The sequence below is a fragment of the Ustilaginoidea virens genome, chromosome 6, assembly GCF_000687475.1.
Source record: "Ustilaginoidea virens chromosome 6, complete sequence".
NCBI classification, from domain to species: domain Eukaryota; kingdom Fungi; phylum Ascomycota; class Sordariomycetes; order Hypocreales; family Clavicipitaceae; genus Ustilaginoidea; species Ustilaginoidea virens.
The window spans coordinates 819,825-836,493 of NC_057321.1; positions in this window are offsets into that span (position 1 = coordinate 819,825).

The window sequence follows — 16,669 nt, forward strand, 5'->3', positions numbered from 1 at the left end:
TTCTGGTTGGGCGCACGGGCGGCCCGCAGAGCCGCACCGTCGCACGTGACTGCGGCACTCACAAAAAGGCCACATCGTGTAATTCCTCTTTTGCTTCCTTTCTTCCTTCTTAGATAGTAATAGTCATTTAGCAAAATAATAGAATACCTTTACTTGGTGATCACCCGGTACATAATACCACGCGCGCGACCCTACGTACAACTGGGTATTGTCGGAATCGCTGTCGCAAGGTGCCCAATTGGGCACACTGCGACGGATGTGCCGCGCAGCCGATGCGCACGATGTGGCCACTTTTGCCCCTTTTGCCCCTGAGCCCGGTAGGGCACGCGGGCAGCCCGGCCCGACCGCGCCGATGCACGTGACAGCGGCACGCACAAAAAGGCCACATCGTGTAATTACCCTCTTTTGCTTCCTTTCTCCTTTCTTAGATAGTCATTAGCAAAGTAATAGAATACCTTTGCTTGGTGATCACCCGGTACCTGATACCACGCGCGCAACCCAACGTACAACTGGGTATACCGAGTTTATATCAATAGCGGGCCCATAGGCAACGTTAGGGCTCTAGCCCGCGCCACACACGGATGTATATAGACTGCGGAAGGGACCCGATTCGGGCTCTTCTCCCTTCCTCTTTAGTTTTATCAATATATCCAATTGACGCCTATTCGCAGTCGCCCTAGGGCCAGTCCATCACAACCGTTACAGTTAAAAGCCCCCTTACTATAACCCCCCCAATCCCCCCCCCCTTTTCAACACCATGGCCTCATTATAATAACCATAAGAGCTGCCTATCCGGATACGACGATATGCCTTACTTTTTAACGATAATTAGACTAACGCGATAGAGCCTATCGATCCTAATAATGCCACGGACATACAGCTATATAACTGTATCGCATTCCTGATAAATACCTATGAGGAAAACAACTATTTGGATGATAACCTTTAGGAATAATTCCGTGAGGATTATAGCGAGTGGAATGAAGCCCTATTGTTAAAATCCTATAGTAGCCTACTAGGCTGCTGGCCTAATGCCCTACTGGTCTACTAATCTCCTGGCCCTTATACCGCCTCTTGGACTTAAGGTAGTCTTACCTTAGGCCTTTGCCTTTTACCTTAAGAATTTTCAGTGGATTATTTACTGTATATCAAGTAAGGTAGGCTTTGTTAAAAAAGGTGTGGCATTGCTAAATTAGCGTGGTGGTGTCAAGGATTCGGGCTACGCCCGTCTCATACTAAGGGCAAGCTTAAGTGCGCGTATCGCGCAGCATAGTGCTAAGGGGATATAGGTGTCAATTGTACCAGTTAAGGATAACTTGGTATAATACGTACTCTTTTGTCTGGTCTAACGGTCAGACAGAAGAGTAGGTTTTTACCTGGCGATATGTGCAGACACCCGCTTAGGGCCCAATTGGGCCACATCGTTACAGGTGGCTTACTAGCGTGGTGGCGGCCTACTAGCGTGGTGGCTAGTCTGCTAGCGTGGTGGTTGCCCACTAGCGTGGTGGTTAGTCACTAGCGTGATGGTTAGTTACTAGTGCGGTGGTTGGGGTGGTTGGAAAGGCCGGATATAGCGGGGTTGCTGACGTATCATATACGTGGCATAGCGAGCATTACGGGGAGCTTTCTTACTGGCTACCCTGGATGCCTGGGCCCACCCCTCCTTAAGACTATATATCAACCGACCTGTGTCCCCCCCTTGTTATCCGACCCCCCCATAATAACTTAACTGACCTGACCATTGCTGTGGGCTGTATCATTAATATAATTGGTTTACTAGTTAGGGATATTTAAAATTAATACGAGATTAATATAGGTTGTATTATTAAGAGTGCACTTGAAATCCACTTGTGATTAGCCTGGATTTAGTAAGGAATGAATTATCTGCAAGTTGCACGTAACCCCTAAAGCAAACGCCTACTTACCTGCGCTGTTTTTCTTCCCTTCCTTTTAATACATTTAAATCCCTCTAGTATACACATTATCGCCGTCTTTTTTTACAACGAAAATATCTATATACATACAAACAGTACGTCTAAAATTAATTTTAAATTGATTTGGAATTGATTCTAATCTATTTTTTTTGTTACGGACTCGGGCTATGCCCGTATTATGGATTGACTGGGGCTCGGGCTGCGCCTGTGCCTAGTCCGGGACGGATGATATAAGGTAGACGCGCGGGCCTATAGGGCAACATTAGGGCTCTAGCCCGCGCTATATACGGATATATATAGACTGCGGAAGGGACCCGATGCGGGCTCTTCTCCCTTCCTCTTTAGTTTTATTAATACATCCGATTAATGCCTATATATAGTCGCCCTAGGGCCAGTTTATTACAATTAATAAAACTCTCTTAACCCTTATTATTATATTATATATAACTACCGATAATAGATATAGGGCCCTTATAGAATACTATAGGCTTAGACGATGCCTAATGCGCCTCTGCTTATCAATAGGCAGCTTAATAAGAGTTAATTACTAATACTATAGAGGTCCTTAATATGAGGTTCTAAGAATAGCTATCCTAAAGCTAAGAGAGTAAGTATTAGATATACATTTAGGCTGAATAGACTAAGCATTAGATATAGGCCTTTATCGACCAGATGCAATAATAATTATCGCTAGCCCTTATAATAACCCTTAACTAGTTTTAGACTAATTCTATTCTAACCCTGGAAGAAACCTAACTTAAGTATAAGCCGATACCGGTCGGGGAACCCTTTAATAGTAAAAAAGCTATATTTACTGTATAGAAGACCTTTATAGAGTATAAATTAGAGATCGATTAGGACTTTATTAGTAACGATAAGACCTAATAGATATTTATCTACTAAAACCTTTTAGCTATAGTCTAATCCTAAGTTACGGTATTCTTCGAGAATAGTATAGCCTTTTATTACCGCCTTATAGCTTTTTTTAACTACCTATAGCGACTCTTTAAGGACCTATATTAGGAAAAACGTACGATTAATAAGCTTAAGTATACCCTTTATTAGGCGCTAAAAGAACCCTTTTCTACCTTCTTTATGCGCTTTAAAGAGAAATTAGTATTAGCAGGGGGGCTTAAATAGCCTAAATTGGTTAAGCTAGAAATGCTCTAATCCGCCTTTAACCCTTATATATTAGATAAGATTATCGGCCTAGGAGTCTCCTATAAGGACTATAAGGCGGCCGTCATACGGTATTATAAAATCGCTATCAACCTAAAGATAAGCCTTACTATAAAACACTATACGGACTCTTCCTGGGATTACGATATTAATACCTAGGATCTATAGATAACGGCTCGAGATAGGGACGGTAATATGCTTATAATAGGCATCTATAAGCTAGGCTCAAAAGGCAAGCGAAAGTAGCCTAGCAAGAGGGCGGTATAGGTTTTAATAGAAGTCCTTAAGGAGCGCTACTAGAAATCACTTTATACCTAGTGCGGGGATACTAGCTATAAAGTATAGAAATATAAGTTAAAGCCGGCCCGGCCTCTATAAGAGATAATTATAGCTTTTATAGACCTAAAGGCTATAAAAGCCTTACGAATCGCTAAGCTTAAAGATAGCGATAATAGTAATTCTTAGGGAAAAGACTAGCCTTTAAGCTGAATCTCGTAAAAAGGCTTAAAAAATATACCTAGCCCCTAGCTAGGTTACAATAGGAATACTATATAAAGGAGATTAATAATATTAAAGACTATATAGATAAATACCCCTTTTTAGTCCTAATATTATATAATAATTCTACCTTTATTAATACCCTAATTGATTCTAGTTGTGATTACTATAGTGCGATAAGCGAAAGAATTATCTAAAGGTTAAGACTTTAGCCTATCTGCCTACTATCCCATAGGAAACTTAGGACTATAGTAGATATAAAGAGTCGATTGGGGGAGCGATAGGCTATTACCCCCTTAATTACCTATACTATTTATATTAATATCGATATCGATAAATAGCTATTAGCCGTAATACTATATATCGTACTAGGCCTTACCTGCGATATTATCTTAGGGCTGCCTTAGATAAAGTACCGCGATATTGAACTATAAGTAAAGCGGTGCCGATTAAGAATTAAAGCTATTAATAGCCTACTTATTAAAAAATCGATTACTCGATCTTTTAAGCCTGCTATAATTAATATTCTCAGATTAGTCTTTTATTGCATAATATAATATACAGTATACACTTAGGATAATTTAACCTCTTTCTTCCTTATGAGCCTATAGGAGCTTATATATATCCTCTATATTATACTCCCGCTATATTAGAATTTATCTCCTTTTACGGCCTAGCTGCAGACCCTACTACTAGAGCTTTAGGACTTTGCTAACCTCTTTAATAAGGCGAAAGCTTTTAGCCTTCTACTGTACTAAAGCATGCTTAATTATTATATTAAGCTTAAACTAACCTTAGATATAGTGCCACCCGACCTTCTATAGGGACCGCTATATAATATACTATGGGACTAATTACTTAAGGTTCGGAGATAAGTAACTAACCTTATAGATAAAGGAAAGATCTAAGCAAATTCCTTATCGGTAGCGGCATTAGTCCTGCTTGCGAAAAAAGCAAACGGTAGATAGCGCTTTTATATAGATTATTAGGCCCTAAATAAGGTTACAATATAAGATTGGTATCCCTTTCCCTTAATTAAGGAGACTCTACATTCCTTATTATAGGCGAAGTAGTTTATAAAGGTAGATATCTGCGCTATATTCTATAAGATCTGTATCGCTAAGGGCGATAAATACCTAATTGCGTTTTAGACCCGCTTTAGTCTTTTTAAGTAGTTAATAACCCCCTTTAGCCTAACTAGGGCCCTTATAATATTCTAGCGATATATCAATAAGGCCTTAGGGGACTTATTAGGGGATTTTACTACTGCTTACTTAGACGATATTTTAGTCTATACCGGAGGCTTATAGAAGGAATATATAGATCGCATTAGGATTATCCTTTGGCGCCTATAAGATGCCGGCCTAAATCTAGATTTAGATAAATGCGATTTCGCAGTAAAAGAGGTATATTGTCAGAATGAAAAACATTTATTATTTATTTTATTTATTTTATTATTTTTTGGATATTTATCGCCGACAATTCTTACGCATCGCCGCATTATCAGATTGAAAAAGGCATTAAGTATTCAGTACTTATATTTATATGGCGACTGCTAGTAAAGTTGAGTACCCAGTACTTATACACATTCCCTCATGCGCAAATGTATAATGCATTACAAATTAATCACACTACTTTATCGTCGCAAATCTCGATGTACTATAAATGCACATTTCGCTACATATCTATGATATCACAGTATGGTCACGATATTTACGTCAGATTGATTTCACTAGGGATGTTCTATGTTGGAATATTATTGTTGAAATCAGCGCCTTTTTAGCTGTATTTTGGTACTGGTCTCGCTACCGTACGACGTCTCTACGTTGAGATATCGCGGTGGCTATACCAGGCGCTATGGTGGGGCACAGCGCCCCACAACGCCGATTACAGTGGGCCACAGCGCCGGTTACGGCACCGGCACAGCGCCCCACAGCCGGCCACAGCGGCCGGTCACAGCGGGCCACAGGGCCCACAACAGGCGGCGCATTTCTACGGGATTACCAAATGGGCAAACCTTACTAATACCAGCACTTTCGGCCTTCTATATACAGTCACCCGCTACACCGGTCATTTACGGCAGACCGATATAGGGCTTCCGGCCCATACAGCAGGCTGTTATAGGGCATCCGGCACACCGCTATAAGCCACTGGGCTTGGTTGGGTATACACTAGGTAGGATATTGGGCACAGACTGGGCACGGTTGGGCAGACCGACTTTTCGTCGGGTTTTTCGCTATTTTTACGGTTTTTCATTATTTTCAACCACTTTTTCAAGATGGTAGAAATATACCCAAAATTCCCTCTTTCTAGCTAGAATAGTCACCAACAATTAGAATCAGATTTCCCTGATATCTTTACTTTAGTCAACCTCTTATACGCTTTAAATCTTTAACCAGCTCTTTATTTTATTCTGCAATACCTTATACGCCACTATCGGTATCCAGTACATTTCCAACAGTATTCTAAATCACCATTTTGCAATAGGTTATAAGCCCGGTGTCTCAAGGCTTCCAGCTTAAGACGTTTTTTACGCTAACTTAGGATTTTAACGTATTTAGCAGCTAACCTTCCAGAAATCTAACTAATAAAGGACTGATCATCCCAGATTTAGGAACCTAGCTATTACACCAAGCTGCAACATATCCTTACAATAGGATTTTCTAAGGTTATTCCTTAACGCAGCTTTCTTCTAGTTTTATCTAGATTTTCAGTCTTGATTTTCTTTGCATTTTTAAGACTTTCCGGCACCTTTTCTCTTCCTATAATAGCCAGTTAGAATATTCCTACCGCCGATAACCCAAGCTATACAGCAGAGGTAGAAGAATCTAATAATGACCAGGAAATTGCCTAGCTTAGGGAAGACTAATAGGAAATAAGAAAAGAATTCAATTATAAATTTAATCGAATAAACTCTAAAATCGATTTTTTGGCTAATAAGGTGGGCACTTTAGTAGACAGACTAATTAAGCCTGCTATTAGCCTACTATCCTAGGATATAATGGATATAGATACCTTCCAAACCCCTATAGGTAAAGGAAATAATCCACCATCACTACCTAAAGCCTAGTAGCAACCCCTGCCGGTTCTATCTAGCATTAGCAGCTAAATCAGCGCTATAGCTATTAAGGAACTAGCTAAAATAGCTAACGGATTCTAGGAATCCTAAAAGCTAAAGGGGGCATCTAACTTATTATTATTAAAATACGCTAGAGGCTATTTAGAGCTAAATAACCTATCTAGTACTTCTATAAAGATAATTCGGAAAGGAAAAACCCGGTAGCCGGGAGGAAAACCCTTCCTGCGTTCTTGATTTCTACTTTTTGTCGCCCTGTAGCGGGGGCGGCGGGTATCTAGTGCGTAAGAGAGTAGGGTATGCAACCGCTTAAGACTATATCTGGCGGTATTATATAGGAAGAGTGCGAGTGAGAAGTCCTGGAATATTAGGTCTAGGTCGGTAGTCTTATCGGGTGAGAGGTAAGGGGAGGGTAAGGCTAAAGGGGGTAGGGCTAGCAGCGCGCTCGCGATAGGCGTATTCTCGTCGGGTGTATATTTATAATAGCTTAGGCGCTTCTTGGTATATATTAATTTTTTGGTCGGAAGAGAAAGTAAGCCGACTCTAAAGGTTAAAGCGGGCGGCCTTAGGCACTATATTAGTATATAGGTTAGTAATGCCCCCCGATTTAATGCCTTTTCTTCCTTTCTTTTTTTCTTCTATAGCGCTAATTTTAAAGTATATAATGACCCTTCTATCGCGGTATAAAGCCGGTGCTGACCCTATTAGCAGAATGGCAGTAGTAGCAGCGATAATAGCAGCAGCAATAATAATAATAGTAAGAATAATAATAGCAAAAATAATGATGCCTAAGCGGTTAGCGATATTAGATAAGGGGGTGAGTGCGGATCTTATATGCGGTAGAACTATAGCTGACCCTTATATAGTAGCCTGGCGAACTATGCGTATAGTCTTGCGGGCTATATTTAATGCGTTTAGAAGATCCCAAGTATAGATGCTGCAGCTAATAAGGTATGGATTAGGTCATACCCGCTCTTTAGTGAGGCTGATATAGGCAGGGACTAATGCGGCCTGCTATCTCTATGCCTTAGCGGGTAAAATATATATGCCTTTAGAAAGGACCCCTAGGAACCGGGTCCTAGTATAAGAACTCCTAGATGCATAGGAGACTATTGCTGGGGGGATAAAGGTGCGTTTTCGATTTATATATAGTATAGGTTATTAGCTGACTATCTTTGCCTTTTAGGTAGACGATTATAAAGCCCTTTAGTAGAGGGCTAAATAGGCATCCGCCTCTTAGGGGCGTGGTCGGGCGGTAGTAATAGCGGCAGCGGCGGCGGTAGGGGGCCTTAGCGCTCCTAGGGCAACCTAAGAGATATTAGACCTTAAAGAAAAGAAGGTTCTCGCCTTAGAACAATAGGCCTACGCCTAAGAGGATATTGCTATATTATTATAGGTTTTTTTGGCTTAAGAGGGGGGAAAAGGGGCTTTAGAGGGGGGGTAGGATAGGGATAATAGGGATAAGGGGGGGGAGGGCAGTAGGGGGAGTAAGGGGGGGGAAGGAAAGGAGGATACCCCCGATACTAAAATAATAATTATTAACTAGTTTTGGCTTGCGGGGCCTAAGAGACTTATTTATTTCTAGGGCTCCTCGTTTACGCTTTAGGATTACTATAAATATTATATAGGGGCTATATAGGGGTATTTAGTAGCGCCTCTAGCTATATTATATTAGAGGGATTAAGCGAGCTAGAATTGGTTGAGTTAGTTAATATTAAGTATTTAGCAAGCGATCGTTTATATAAAGCGTAGTTTATTAAATATAATAGATATACTATATCGGTCGCGAAGTAAGCTAAAGCTAGGACCGGACCTAAAGAGTATATACCTTTATTTATAATACTTTAGATAAGAGAGGATAATATAGTAGAGGTCTTCTAGGCCTTCCCTATAGCGGCAGAGAGGTAATAGCACTAAGGGAATTTATTAGAGGTAAAGGAAAGAATTAAAGCCGATTTTTTCTATATAAAGTTAGGTAAGTATCGCCGATTTATGCTTCTATAGACTTTTATATAGTTAGGTTATTTTCGCTATAGATTAGAAGTCTAATGCCCTTTTAGTTGCTAGGGTCTTATACTAGGGGCGTTTTGCCTTTACTACTGCCCGATTGCTTTATTATCGGTCGTACTAATTTTTTATTAATTGCTTTTCGGCCGGGAGCTAGCTAGGGTTGGGATTAGGGAATGGTATATAGGCTAAAGGTTTTTAGTAACCCTTTTTTCGTCGGTATTAGAGTATTACCGCTATTGCTGCTAATATGCGGTTAATCCTATTAGTTATGCCTATCTTATCTATTCTTTTAAGGAATTATTAGTAGATATAGTTAAGATAGAGGTTAATTAGGGGTATAGCTGCCTTAGTCTCGAGGGTGTTTAGTAGTATAGCCTTAAAGGCCTTGGTAATTATGCGGAGGTAGGCTAACTATTCTATAGCTAGGGATTTTATAATGCCTTTTACTACCCCTCTAGGGGTGGTAAGGGTATATTATACCTTTACGCCGAAGGCAATAGAGGTCTAGATAACCTATATATAGACTAGGCGTGCTTCCTAGTATTAGCAGCCCTAAGTTGAGGCTGCTATTACTATAAGCGTGAGTTGCTGCCGCTTGAGTTTTTTTGCGATCTTAATGCGGTATTCCTTTTATTTTAGCTTATAGTAGATTTCGACTCTTAGGAATCTAGTATACTACTTTAGCTAGATTATTGCGGTCCTAAGCCGTACTATAGTCTCGTCCGCCTTATATATATAGGTAAAATGGATAAGCTTACTTTTGCCGGGGTTAAAGTTAAGTCTAGCTTATTTAGACTAACTATTATAGATAAGCTATGCTTTCTTAAGTAGTGCCTTTATCTCCCCTATATCTCTCCCGTAGGCTATAATGTTTGTATCGTTAGCGAAGCCTAATATAATAGTTAAGGCTACTTTTTATAGCCTCTCGTAGAGCGGTATAATATAGATAAGGAAAAGGATAGAGGAGAGGGGGGACCCTTATAGTACCCCAGCGGTAATTAGCAATTTCTCTATAAGCTATCCTTTGAAATAGATCTATACCGTTTGCGAATCGGTAAAGCTGTATACCTATATTGCGAGCTATAGCGGGAGCCTTTTATTAAGGAGTAGGTAGATAAGGCGGGTATAATTAACTATATTAAATGCTGCTAATATATCTAGTTGAAGGAGCGAAGCGATCCCGCTATAATGCTAGATCGTGCGAATAATCTCTATTAGCGTATTTAGTACTGTATTAGTTAATCGGTTTGCCTTATTACCTATTTAAAGATCTAGAAAGAGGTTGCCCTCCTTAAGGGCGGTAGTAAGCCGCCTTACAACCGCGGCTTCTATAACCTTCCCTATTAGGTTAAGTAATAATATTAGTCTCTATCTTCCTGCCTTTAAATATTCTTTAGGCCTTTTCCTAGGCTTCTATAGTACTACTACTTTAGCCTCCTAAAATTGGGCCGGGTAGTACTTAATACGGTATATTTTATTAAGGAGGTATATTAGGGTTTAAACGAGTGGAGGGCTATATACTTTAAAGAATCCTGCCGGGAGCCTATTAGGGCCTAGTGCTTTCTAGCCTGCTATATTGCGTAATGCGGTGCGTATCTTTTTATATATAAAAGAGTCTATAAAGGGGAATACGGCGGTAGTAAGCTAGGGGAATATTAGGTTGGGAATATTATTATAAATAGCTTAGGAGGTAGGGAAGAACTATTAGGCGAGTATTTATGCCTTCTCTTTATGTATTATTGCCTTTAGGCCTAGACTGCTTCGTTTTAGCGGGGGGATCTCTCTTAATTTAGGCAGGAGGCTACTATATAGGCGGGCCTATTTCTCTAGAGACTATAGGTTGGTATTCTATACGGTTGCTTTATTAAGGGCCTTTCGCTATAATTAGCGCTATTCCTTTTGGATAATATAGGATTAGGTCGCTCCCGCTTTTTAGGCGGCGCTAAGGTTCTCTAGGGTATAGCATACTACCTATTTTCGGTAGGCCTTTTTTACTACTATTTAGGCTATTTTAGCGCGGGAGTTCTACTAGGGCTCTGCACCGGGAGCTTTAAGTGCCCTCTTTAGTGCTACTATATCGGCGATACTCTAGAGTTAGCCGGTAAGCTATTTAGCGTATATATCTATCTTAGCAGGGGAGCGGAGCAGGGCCTTAATATAGTAGGTGGTAAGTCGGTTTTTTATTTTAGCTTAGGCGAGGTATCGATCGAGGGACTTTTAGCCGTTTTTTAAGGGGGGGGCTTTTACGCGATAGTTATTAGTCTTAATGCGTATAAGCTAGGGGATATAGTCGGACCTAGTGAGGTTAGTATTTTTAAGATATTCGACTATAATATCTAGTGTGACCTATATGTAGTCGATAGTGCTACTTCTCTTTCCTAGGGCTTTCTTTATTATTTTGCCGCAAAAAGTAACTAGCCTAAGCTACTATTATATCGTGAGTTTAAAGAGAGTATTAATGCTAGGCGAGGTCTGGTCTAGGCTGTCCTAAAGAGGGTGGTATATATTAAAGTCCCTAATAAAGGCACTACAGGGGCGGGGTAGGAGCTTAGCGAGCGCAATAAGGGGGGTTATCTAGTTTAGCTTATAGCCTGGGAAGTAGATAGAGTAGATATCGGTATATAGTAGGGAAATCTTGCACTAATCGGTTCTTTTATCGCTAGACTATATGCCGGGCCTGTGCCGCTTATAGATATATATTGCTATTCTCCCGCTGTATGCTGCTAATATATATCTTCTAAGGCTGGGGCTTGGTAGGGTCTATCTAAGCGCAATAGGTTCTTAGATCGCTATAATATCGGGCTCGTACTAATAATAGAGTGCTAGTCTTATAAAGGTGGTTTTCTTTTATGTATTCTAATAGAGGACTATTATTATACAAATGATCGCGAGGGGGTTAATAGCGGTGGTATAATAGAGGTGGCTATAGATTGGGCGTCTAGGGTAGGCGCGGTTATACTATAGTTTTACGCAGGGGCGGCTTAGAGGAAGGCGGTAATACTATTATTGGCCCTGATGCGGGGGGTCCTATTGATGCTTCCGACCGGTCGGCCTTATTTTTAGGGGGAGGGCTTATATAGGGGAGATCCGCTAGCTGCGCGGCGGCAGCCCTAGTCTGCGATTAAGATAGTATTAGCATCTAATGCTATATACGAGGCAAAGAGCCTTAGTCTATCGCTATAGGAATTTCTAGCTTTTTCCTATTATTCGTTCGCTACTTTATAGAGGCGGGACTACGCTAGGTGTGATCCGTAATAGTTGAGGCAGGATTCGCATTAGTTCTATATGGTAGCTAGGCAGTTTTGATCGCTATCCGGGTGGCGTTTAGAGCCGCACTAGCCATAGTAAGCTGCCGCTACATAGTATGCGGCGATATGGCTAAATTTAAAGCAATTATAGTACTAGCGAGGGTGTATAGTATCGTTATATAGTTCGGCTTTAAATATCTCTACTTAGTATATAATGCCGGCTTTATAAAGCTTATTTATAAGGTCGATAGAGTCTACCCTTATAATTAGGGGCGCCTATATTGCGGTCCCCTTAGGGCGGCGAGGGGAGACCCTAGTGAAGCCCTCTCTATTAGCTTTAGTGAGATTCGACCGGATATCTTCTATTGCGGCATTCGCGGTATAATAGGTCGGGAAGCTTTTAACGATAATACTAAATAAGTGTCGATTAGGTTCTGCCTTTTAGCTAAAGGCGGGGTATACCTAAGTCGTATTTGTAGTATATTTTACTTTTTCTTTTTTAAAGGTAATGATTATATCGCCACTATAGAGCCTATAGGCCGCGACCGCTGCTCCTTCGGCGGTAGCCCTATTGATTATATTAACGATTTCGATTGGGGTATAGTTTTAGAGGATTTCGCTTATAGTATTTCCTTTAATAAGGACTTCGCGGTGGATATAGGGGGGTGCCGTAAGGGGAGCTAGGCTGCATTAGGGTAGTACGGCGGCTGCGAGCCTTTATGCGGCGATAGATGCCTATATAATAGGGGCTATAGCAGGTTTTAGGAGATTTTGTATAGCCTTATTAACTGCGGTCTCGATCGTCTGTATAAGGGTTCCGATGGGGGTATAGATATTGCCTAGGTCGGCCTCTTACCGGGCAGTCTCTACTATAAAGTTTATAGCCTCTTATATTCTTCCTAGTACCGCTAGGGGAATATAGTCTTAAAGCTCTTTTATGAAATCTGTAATAATATCGGCTACTGGTCGCTTCTGCCCCTAGGTAGGTTCGGTCTCGGTTTAGTTGCACTATATACTATTCGCGATCGTGGTATTAAGGTTATAGCGGCTATATGCTATGCCGCCCCTATTCCCTCCGTCGATATCCATCACTTTATCCGCGCCTGCTGCGCCTATTCCCTAGACGCGATGCGCTATAGGTGAGGGGGGTAAACGGACGAGAAAAAGCGATTGGAAATATCAGAATTGATTTTAGAGGCGGTTCTATGCCGCTACCTAGGTGCGGGCGAAATCGCGAAAGTTTTTTTTTTTCCCTAATTGCTTTATTGGGCATCTAACTTTAACTAATAGAAATAGGCCCTTATGATTCAACTTAAGGCACTTAATATCGCCAAATTTATCGAAAATCCTTCTATTGCCAGCAGTTTTAACGATTTAGAGTAAGCACTTTTACTATTACTTATTAAGAATAGTTGTATAGAAGGACTAGCTGCCGCTATCAATTAGTGCACTAACCTAGAGTCAGCCTTTACGTTACTCACTAAATAGTATTCTCACTTATCAGACATACAGCGGACCTACCTATACCCTGCCTTCTATTAACTAAATTTTATAGGCTATAAGGGTACCTTAGAATCTTTCAACGCCTCCTTTAATAGCTACCTATCCAGGCTGCAAATTTTAGGCTCCCATATACAACCTTTCGACTAAATCAGCCAGTATTTATATACTGTAGAAGGGGTCTTTTTTCAGTAGGCAGAACGGCACCATATAATAATAAGAATCGCCTATACTCAGGGAAATACATTAAATATTAACCTGCAATTTTATATGGTTGATTTATTACAAGAATAACGCATTAAAGGGTCATTAGTAGCAAGGGCTACCACCTACCTCGCAAAGGTCAAAGGTGCCGCTACTAATAGTAATAGTAGCAAGCCAGCTAGTAATAACACTAGCAAAGGTGGTAAAAACACTACCACCAACGCCAATAAAAAGAAACAGGGGTCTTCTACCTAATAAGGGTCTTCTTCAGCCATATAAAATAAGCCGGAAAATAAGAAGAAAAAAGAAAAAAAAGATTCAGCTAATAAAGCAGATACCCTATAAAAGACCGATAAAAAGGAAAAGACTATTGATTCCTTCGTACTAGGGAATTATAATACTTTAAGTCTTATACCTAATGAGATAACCTATTCTTCCTTCTAGGACCGCGAATATATGCAATTTCTAGCTACTAGCTATAGTGTATAATCTGGTGGGAAAACGCTAATAGATTCTTTACTCTACGATACTGGTTCTACGGTGTATATTATTAACGATAAAAAGCATTTCACCTACTTCTAATACTATACCGGAAACAGACCAGTTATTAGTATAGGTAGTGGCCTAATTAAGCCTAGTGGGTGGGGCACAGCGCGTTTTACCGTGCTATAGGCCACTAACCCACCTTAGTGGGGCACCTTAGAGCTGACCAACGCCCTCTTTATACCAGCTTTTGATATTAATATCTTTAGCGGCGTTAAATACTATTTAAATCGTAGTAGTATTTAGGGCTAAAGCCTAGTTAATAGTAATAATAAGTGTATTAGGCTTCTTAATTTTAAGAAGTATGGCTTCTTTTTACAATAAAAAGGGGTAGATTCGCCGTTTTTATACTATACTAGCCAAAATCACCCGGCTATATATAATATCTCGGTCGAAATACCTGCCCCAGCTAACCTAAAAGAATATGAGGAATATCCCCTGCCAGAGGATTTACCTACCCTACTAGCTGACTCAGACCATCTACTAGCTAATTCTCAAGCTAATCCACCAGCTAATTCGCAAGCTACCCCACTAGCTAGTCCTGGTTTTTCGGTGGTACCAACAGAGGCTGCTATTCCTAATACAGCCCAACCACCATAGAGGGCCCCGGTCGCCCTCAACCTAGCCCCAGTCATAATACTAGCTGCTGATATAGAATATTAAAAGCTGCTATTATTAGCCGGACTTTGGTATATCCGGCTTAGGCATATCGGAATCTAACTTTTAAAGAAAACCTGTGCATTAACCATAGGGTTACCTGATCTCAGTAAGGTAAAGGATTCTGATTTTAACTATATCGCCTGTAAAAGGGCAAAATCAGTTCGGCGTTTTACATTAGGGGCTATACCAGACCCTATGTATTGTTTGGATATTATAGAGGGTGATATCTTCTAAATTAACCCTCTTCTATATAATAAACGCCCCATTTGCCTTATCTTAGTAGACCGGAAATCATGCTTCTATTGGGTATATTTACTACCTAATAAAGAAGGACCTATAGTATTCCCAGTATTATAGGGGTTCTTCTAAGGTCTTAGGAATCGCTATGGCAAATCAGCTGTTGAATTCTACTATAATGGTGGTAAGGAAATTAATAATGTTATTATAGCCTGGCTAGCTCTTAAGAGTATAGATTTTTTAACCTCTTCCCCTTATATTCATAAGCAAAATAGGTTAGTAGAACGCTTTATACGGGTCATCGTTGACCGACTTAGAGCTACTATGCTTTGGTCTTAGTTACCTTCTTACCTTTAGTTTGTGGTGATTCTTAGTATTACTACCTTGGTAAATCTAATAGTAGTTTTAAACTATTCCTTGTTACCTTTCGAGGAATTAAAGAAGGACTTTCTGGAAATTACGCATTACTACCTACCCGACCTTATTAGCTTCAGGGCTATTAGTGCGGCTGTAGAGGTGCTAATCCCTCTAGAAAAACGGGTTATTAGCTATAAGCTGGCCCCCCGGACCGAGTCAGGTAGGTTACTAGCTACGCTAGGTAATGGCACCTACCTCGTCTATATCCCATATCGCCGGGTCGTCACTAAGACCTCTTTCATTACTTTTACCTATTAAAATGAAGGTATAGGCCCTATTTTAAGTGGCCTAGAGGGCAAATTCGACTTCCTACTGTCTTCCATTTTAAAGGGGGTAAATACCGACTAAATCACCTTAGAAGAGCCTATCTGGAAGTCGCCTCGCTTAAATATGCCTATTTCGTCTAAGACCGACGGTATAGGCCTAGTCGAAGGCATAGGCCTAATATAGTATACGGATCCACCACAACCAGTGGGCCTATTACAACTAATAGGCCTACTACAACTAGTGGGCCTACCACTAATTGGCCCGCCACAGCACTCTATAATATTTCCTAGTAATTTGCCGTCTTTCGATTCTAAATCGCTTTAGCCTAACTTAGCTTTTTAGCTTAGGCAAGACAGTCCTTTTTTACCGGCTAAGGAAAATATAGCTTTTTCCCATACAAAAAGGCTATAAATGCTAGGAAATGCAGAAAGCTCTCGTCACTAGGAATCTTAACTATTAAGATTTTCTGAATCCGTCACAAAAGTGGGTATACCCCGCATATGTGAAAATTCTGACTCGCCCTATATAGCAAATTTTCAATGGTCCGAATCTTAAAGCCCTATATATACTGATTTTCCGCGACTTTCTGATACAATAGATTCTGCCTTTTCGCCCGGCTTCCTAGTAAATGCAGCATTTCGCTATAGTAAAATGCTGCCTATATTAGAATATCTGAAATTCGAGAGTCTAGATATCGCCTTAAATGAGAGACTGTGGGTAAAAATGTTTTAAGCACTAGAAAATATGCCGCTTATTCAGCCATACTAGGTTAGGGCTATTAGGGGTAGAATTCGAGGAAGAATGCAGCTATAGATACGAGACGTGTAAGGTATCCTAGGTTATGGATACTATAGGTCACTTTTGGACCTATAGGCTGACCAATAGCCTAACCTACA